Genomic DNA, 8,227 nt, shown 5'->3' with positions numbered 1-8,227 from the left:
AAATTATGCATGTTGCCACTATCAATCAAGATTACTACAGGGTGATGTTTAACAAAACCTCTAATTTTGAGAGTTTGGGGAGAAGAAATGTCTGCTAAAGCATGGAGCGATATAACTGGTTCTTCTAATGTAGCTGGGAACTCATTGTCCTGCTGGTTGTCCTCATCTTCCTCCTCTGGTCCCTCAAAGGGTGGGGCTTCCTCAGTAGCATCAATTTGAAAGAATTTGGATTCCTTGCATTTATGCCATGGGGAGTATTTGTCATCACAATAGTAACACAATCCTTGCTTTCTTCTTTCCGCCATTTCTGCTAGTGACACCTTTTGAACCTTAAGTGTTTGGGTAGTGCTCAGAGCCTGGGTGGGGCGTCCCTTGAATATGAAATTTGGACGAGGTGACTGGGCCGCTAACGTGCGTTCCACTTCACGAGCCGTTGTGCAAGCTGCCAACCATGTGGCTGGGTGGTGCATCCGGACGTGGGCTTGTATGGCATCTTTGAGACATTGATAAAACATTCCAAGTAGAATTCATCTGCTAGACCTCCTGTGCGGAAGGCTAATGCTTCAAAGGCTTTAATATATTCTTGTACTATGCTTGTCTGTTTGAGCTTAGTAAGACAACCCAAAAAGTTAGATTCATGATCAAAGCGATCAGAAAGGGCTTTTGAGAATATTTGCCAAGTCATTGGCCTTGCATAGCATCATTGATGCCACTGCCACCATTGCCATCTTTCTTGGTCCAAGTAAAGGCTTCCCACACTTAGCTTAGTCTCATCATCTCTGATGTGATTCAATGTGAAATATTGCTCCATTTGTGATAGCCATATGGCCGGATGAGAGCCATCAAATTTATACATGTCCAGCTTGGGTGGTCAAGGGTGGGACTGTTGGTGGTTTCCATAGAAGTGAAGAGAATGGCTAGATTCGTCCTCATGGTTTTCATTAAAAGCATATGCCTCTGATTGTAACCCGACTTGCCCTTTGTGATTGCGTCACTTAAGGATTGGATCTGCTTCATTAAGTCATCCAACTTTTGTTCAAGGGTGTCTATCTTCTCATTGGCCATAGCTTGAGCTCTTGTTTGTACCATGCACATATCTTGTGCACTTGTTGTTACTGGAATTTTTTTTTTGTGACCACCCAAAAATTTGAAGCTGACAAGTGAATGGTACCACCTTGCTCAGCCCGTCGTCCTAATTCTTATGGGCTAAGTCTCCTATAAGTGTTCCAGGAGGGCCTCAGAAAAGTTAATCCTCGCTTAGGAATACTGCAGTAGCCAATTCTCAGAAAAGTTAATCCTGACCAATGTCCTGCGAGAATCACCCCAACGTATAGGAGCCACAAGCCTCTCTGCACAAATAGTTGGATCTGTTTGCGAAACCCTCAATTGCTGAGTGTGATTAGGAATGTGGCAGCGATTGAACCCCCGCTGCTAGATCTAAATGGCGGATCTGATTGTTGCTGCTGCGACAGAACCCAACCTGCTAGCTCTGATCTAGCAAAGAAGATGATGGGCGATCTATAGAGAGATAAGGGAACTATGGTTTGAAGGAGTGTCAGGTGCTACAGATCACAATATACATAAGGGTCCAATAGTAGTACTCAACCCAATCTTCAGGGCGCTATCTAAGAAGGATCAACCGTACCCTTAGTCATACTACCTGACTACCCTATCGTACGCGCGAGTAATCTCCCTGAGTGCTGTTCTCGGTGTACTGTAGCAGTAAGATGGCCGGCGGTTTATCTACGACGAGGTTTCAAGTGAGCCTAGGGGGCTTCCGATATACCCAGAGGGTATGTGGAAGATAGTCCATGTGCAGTTCTGTCTAATGCGCTACTACTCAAAGGGGTACCCACAAGGGTTACAAGGGAGTCCAACAAGTGTGACCACCTCTTGTATTTCCTACGTGCATACCTCCCCAAATTCGTAGGTTTATGTGCTCAACGACAAATCCTGTGGTTTAAAGATGCTGGAACACGTCTCTAGCCAAAAAAAAAATTCTGCTAAAAATGGAGATCCCACCGGCCTTGGAAAGTGCTCTGATACCACTTGTTATGCTCTTGACCTGTGAGAAGATACTGGAATACCAAATATGTGAAGAAATATAACCCAGAAAACAGAACAATGAGAAATAACAGCATGTATTTTATTATTCAGAAAGGAAAGCAATGTTCACTTGCCTCTTCGAGGGCCAACCTCCAATAGAGCAAGGCTCGATTACAAAATAATACACGACGCTCGTCAATGGGGATTCTCTATCCTTTATATAGGATTCATACATGCAATACCATGGGTCAGTACCATGGTTCTTATTAATACCATCTATCTAATACCATGGCCCATTTGCAACTAACTGTGGTCCCTTCTTTAAATGTGGGTCAACCACTTACAATTATTAATATGGGCTTTATTGACTCTTTAACTAACAATAACTATGACTCGACCCTATTACATAAATAAGGGGGTTAGGGTTGGACCCTAACACTTTACTTGTGCCGTTAAGTTTAATAACTTCGAAAGCACTAGACAAAAGACACTTAACTATTTCAATCAGTTAAATAAAAGAGGTATTTTTGAAGGGTGTGTTGGACAAGAATCTATTATTTAAAAGACCAGGAAAATAAGTTTCTTTCAAAACCAAAATGTATTATCACCAAGGAAGGGAGTTCTTACATTTAAAAGTTTCTACCATTATCGCATTAGCAAATTTGATAGTTGCTCTTTGTTTGGTGGGAAAATAAATGGTTTTTGAATTTTTTTCTCAGGAAAAAGCCAGTAAAGAAACAAAATTGCATTTTTTTACTTCTTTCTTTTATGCTACTCTTTCCTATGCTTCTGCCTTACGACATTTCCTTTGCAACATGTGGTGCAATTTCTAGTTATAACCTAGATGAATAAGATATGCAACATAGAAGTAAGATAACAACTCGAAACACAACTTCATAAGAATTATACACTATTCAAACCTAGAAAAATATGTAGAGAAAGATTAAAATTACCCAAAACTACACTTTTGGTGTCTATTATAGTTTCACTCGATCAAAGTTATATGCAATAGTTCCTTTATGCCACTAAGGATTTTGTTGAAAGTCTCTACATCAACCCAAAACCTAAAAAAAATAAAGTATATCAAAGCAAGCAAGCAAAAACTTTCATTTTTTCCAAATTGCAACATGAGTATCAATTCCATTAACTTTTTGGATCATTCTTCTTTTCAAAAAAATGAACGGATATATTTTGCATTGGAAAATTGTTGCAGTTGCACTGATTAAATTAATAATACGAAGATAAGAAAATTGTTGAAAAATATATCTTGTAGTTGTCCAAAATTGACAACTTACCATCCAAAGAAATAGAACAACCCTTTGTAGAGGATTTTGAAAAGATACTATTAGTAGAAGTTCTATAAAATACACCTAAATAAAACAAAAATTGCAAAAATATTAAACACTAGTACTGGATAAATGCACGATGGCTATAAACTTCCTCTTGGTTATTTGAGTTGACCTGAAAGTCTTGGTCTACAATCAACATTTCCATATCTTCCCACAACTGCTGAACAAACTCATCTTCTTTAACCTCCTCCATTACATTGCCCAATATAAATACCATTTGAAGCAACATAGCTTGGATTTTTGACCAAGTTCATAACCATTTGTCAAAAGGAAACACCGTTAGCTTGAAGGGCTTCTATTTGCCACTTTTGACCATACATGATTTCCAAGATGAAGGCGTATTCATTGTTTCTAATTTCTTCTTGAGCATGCATCCCATTAGTAATAGACAAAATCACATTCATGTTTTTTGCGATAAAATTTTATTATCTCCTTAGAGCTTTGTGAATATCAATGGCTTCATCCAATATGCATCTCCTAGAATGCTCGTGGTAAATTTTGAAGGTACTATATAACACCTACAAAATCCTCTACCACTACACATAGACACTAGATTACCATAACTATTAATTGGCCCCTTTTCCAACATTCCCTTGGACAATCGACAATAGAGAAAAAGATTATTAATTTTAAAATTTATTCAACCAACCTTTTGATTTTCAAGTTGTGACAAAGGCGCATCATAGGTTTCAGGACAAATAATAATTGAGCTACAATTCAAAGTCTCCATACTAGGAAGCAACCCACACAAGAACCACTAAGCCATCACATTGGGCTAATTGAACCATAATCCCCTTACAACAAATTAGAACTCATCAGAAGACCAAGGAAAAACCCCAATTTGAACTAAGATGGGACATAACAAGAACCACAAAGCAAGAATCCATAGAGGCTTCCCAATTTGCATAGCTAAAACCAAATCCATTATCCCACTCGTAGTAAAACCCAAATCCAAGTGCAATTGATGAACCTACTTTGACATTAAACACTCAATGTGTGAGGGTACCATGAAGGTTATGCACCTTGGATGCTATGTTTCAAGTTTAAGTTACACATGCCATTCAATTGTGCCATTTGTCTCTCATGCAAATCAAATAGATAACTATGGTTTGAAGCTTAAGGGACAGGGGAGGTTGACACCCCACTTTTTTTTCTCAAGGCATCACATTCTAGCTAGGAAGTCATGTTGCCTAGATTATCTACCTTTTTATTGAGCTCCTTTAGGATGTGATAATATTTGATGCTTTTAATCCTACTATCTTCCTTTCGTATTTGCTTAACAATTTTTGAGAGTTTTCCATCACTCAGAGCATCAATCTAATCTTTAATTCCATATCTAATAACAATAAGGTTTCTAATACAATTTATATTAAAAAAATCCTTCAATCATTAAAATTTAACCAATATCTTTACTTTTATTGAATACTCTATCCAAAACTTATAAAAATGTTTTTTTTTTTTCTTTTGGATCAACAACGATCCCCAAATTCGTCACCCCTAACATTTTGGATTATCCTTATTAACCACTCACACCACTAAATAAAACACAAAAATTATGGCACCCCATTAGACATAAGGCACATAGACTTCAAATGTGGAGTTGGTTCGTCTTGGAACTACTTTGGGACCATGGTTCATTGTCCTTCAAGAGCTCTCTAGCTCGTAATAAAAGTGTAAAAAACTATTTCTCATGCAAATGAGAATAAAAATAAAATTTTACTTGTCAATTTTGAAATGAAAATTGTTTGGGATTTTTTCAATTGAAGGGTAATGAAACTTTTCATAAAATGTTCTACTTGTCATTATTACTATAATTTATTTTTTCTTCTTTATTAGTCATTTTTCTGTATACCATGATAATTTAAAAAAAGAAAGTTAACACATTTTTCCAATATCATGATAGTTCAAGAAAATAAATGTTAAATTTTTTATTCTATAAAATTTTATTGTTACACAATTCATGTATGTATAACCTGTTTATTGAGGTTACATCTTAGTTGTGTGCATTGAAGATCAAAAGTTTTGGTTATGCTAAACTCGTTTGTTGTTCATAAAAGAGAAAAAATTCCAATTCTCATCAACTCCCCATGTTCTTACTACTTGGGTTTAAGAATGGTGGCTACCATTTTCCATGACTCCGCCCATAAATCTTCGTAGTGCGAACTCCACTTGCTTGTATTTATGGCCTATTTAGCTTGCTTGCATTTATTATTTGTTTTGCTTGCTTGGATCTATGAAGAGTACTTGCATGTCTTCTTTATTTCTATATAATATGAAGACATGAAAAATAGCACTAGGATCAAAATTGATTTAATGCAAGTTTGGTTCCTTATTATCAAAAATTCGTTGTTGAATAAGGTGTATTCAATATAAATATTCATTTTTGTTGACAAAAAACATGTTATTTCTATATCTATATATTTGCAGATGGTGTTCTCAACCGTATTGTACATGTGCAACAATCAATGACTGTAAGAAGAACAAATCTGGATAAAGGTTAGGAAGGAGTATTGGGATAATTGAGAAATGGCGCGCGCAGCTAGGGTTTGTCAGTTTCCAGATGCCGAGCCGACCGCCGCCACACTGGTCAACCTCGACGTTGCAACACTGGGCAACCTTGACTATGGCCAAGGCTCGATCCTGCTGATCTTGGCGGATGGGATAGGCTCGCTCTTGCGGGCCTCCCTCTGGGAATGACTGAAAGGCCTCTTCGAACCCCCAATAGAGACCAAGAATGGCGGGAGGCCTGATGATTCAATTGTCCTTCTGTATCGAGTCCGCCCTGCACCAGGGGAAGCCTTACAAAGCTCATACAGGTTGTTACGTGTTGGCTCTTGTGCTAGGGTATTCTCAATAGAGTTGGCTGAAGTCGCTCTCCAGCCCACGGATCTAGGCATCAATGGCGTACGCAGAATAACAACAGTTGTGCAAGACGATGTAGAAAAGAAGGCAATCATTTGGTGGCACCATGAACCAGGGTATGAATCCCCAGAGGCAGAGCGACCTCCACAACGGCCACAGATGACCTCCCCTTACCTGAATCGCTGCACTCCTTATAGATCTGGCCATGGGAACTTTGATGTGGGTAGCCAGATGGCAGTTCGGCTCATACGTTGGCTAGATCTGGCTGTCTACAAACCTTTCTCCTCTATTTACCACCGACTAGCAAACCCTGTGACAAAAGGAAATGGGAAACCCTCTACGAGGGTCACGACAATGCAGGAGAATGTATGGGGCATCTGTTTGGGCGCTCTTTACACAAACCTACCACCCCACCGAGAACAGGATCTGGCAAAGCAAGAACTAGATAGAGCATCAATATGCTTAGATCCGTCAGATCTGGGCACATGGGCAACAGATCGAGCCCCTTCTCAGACAAATCCACACTCTACTGAGGCAGATCTGATACAAATTTTCATTAAAACGCTGGAAGGCAGGCATATTTGTTGGAGGATCTGGAAGGGGAGGAGGATTCAGGAGTTAAGGTATAAAATCTAGAACCACCTCGGTATACTAGCATGCAGGCAAAATCTGATCTACTCAGGTCTCAGTTTACAGGATAACCTCACACTTCAGGATTATGGCATTACCATAGACTCGACCATCATGATCAACTTGCGTCTACGGGGTGGATGTGCTGGAACCAACTCAAAGAGCTTAGGCTCCTTTAAGGATGCAGTTAAAGGTAAGGAAAAAGCACAAACCAAACCAGCAACACTGCCCGAGCTACCAGGGCCCTACATTGTAGAACAAAAATCTGAGAATCCTGCTCTCACCATCACAATGCCTGAGGTAAATGACTTGTACACAGATCTCTATTCCAAATCAGTTATATGCAGATTTAATGGTTTTTGGCCTAAATCTGATGTTTTGCACCAATGGATATATGATGCCTGGTCACCAAATTGTGAAATATACTTATGCCCCAAAGGGTTTTTTATAGTCAAATTTAGAAAAGTACAGGAAAGGGAACATATCCTCAATAAGGGACCATGGTTCTAGGGAAATGCATGACTCTTCATGACTCCTTGGTTTCCAAAATTCGACACCAACACAATGGTGGTATCAAAAATGCCAGTTTGGGTTAGGCTGCACATACTCCCATCACACTTTTGGCATCACAATGTTTTAATAGCCATAGGGAACGCCCAGGGAAAGTTCCTAAAGATTGACGGGGACAAACTTACAAGAGGGATATTTACTTTTGCCAGGATATGCATTGAAGTAGATCTTAGCCAGGGATTACCAGACAACATAACATTGAATTTCAATAATACACAGTGGACTCAACCTTTAGACTACGAAAATACAACCTTCTGATGCCGTGGATGTCTACAAACATGACACCTCCATAGTGCCTGTCCTCAAGCAAAACAAATCCCCAAATGGAACAAGAAGCAACAGAAAAAACCAAAAGGATGGCAATATACAGCCCCCCTGGATGAAGAAGCAAAAAAAACAGAAAACAACAAAATATAAAGCAGAAACGGATGATCAAAAGGTCTAGAACAACACACTAAAGGAGGAGAAAGACCCCAACAACCCTTTGCAGCAACAAGAATCTCAACTAACAGGAATGGAAATAACTGGCAACAAGTGAACTCATGGATCAGAAGGATCCGATTCTGACAAAGACTCTCCCATACATACAAATGAAAACAAACTTTCCATTGTAACAACCACTCCCAACACTGGAGGTTGGCGAAAGGTGGAAAAAAAGAAAGGGAGAAAATAATAGTTTTTATATTTTATATTTTTTTATGTTTCCTGTGAAAACAGGAACAAACCATATGCATATGCTTTTTAGCATCTACAACATGTAATTTTGTCTT

This window comes from Pinus tabuliformis, chromosome 5_1 (assembly GCF_031772625.1).
Source record: "Pinus tabuliformis cultivar Carrire ecotype Pingquan chromosome 5_1, CPIR1, whole genome shotgun sequence".
Taxonomy (NCBI): domain Eukaryota; kingdom Viridiplantae; phylum Streptophyta; class Pinopsida; order Pinales; family Pinaceae; genus Pinus; species Pinus tabuliformis.
Note: the sequence above shows the minus strand (reverse complement) of the source record.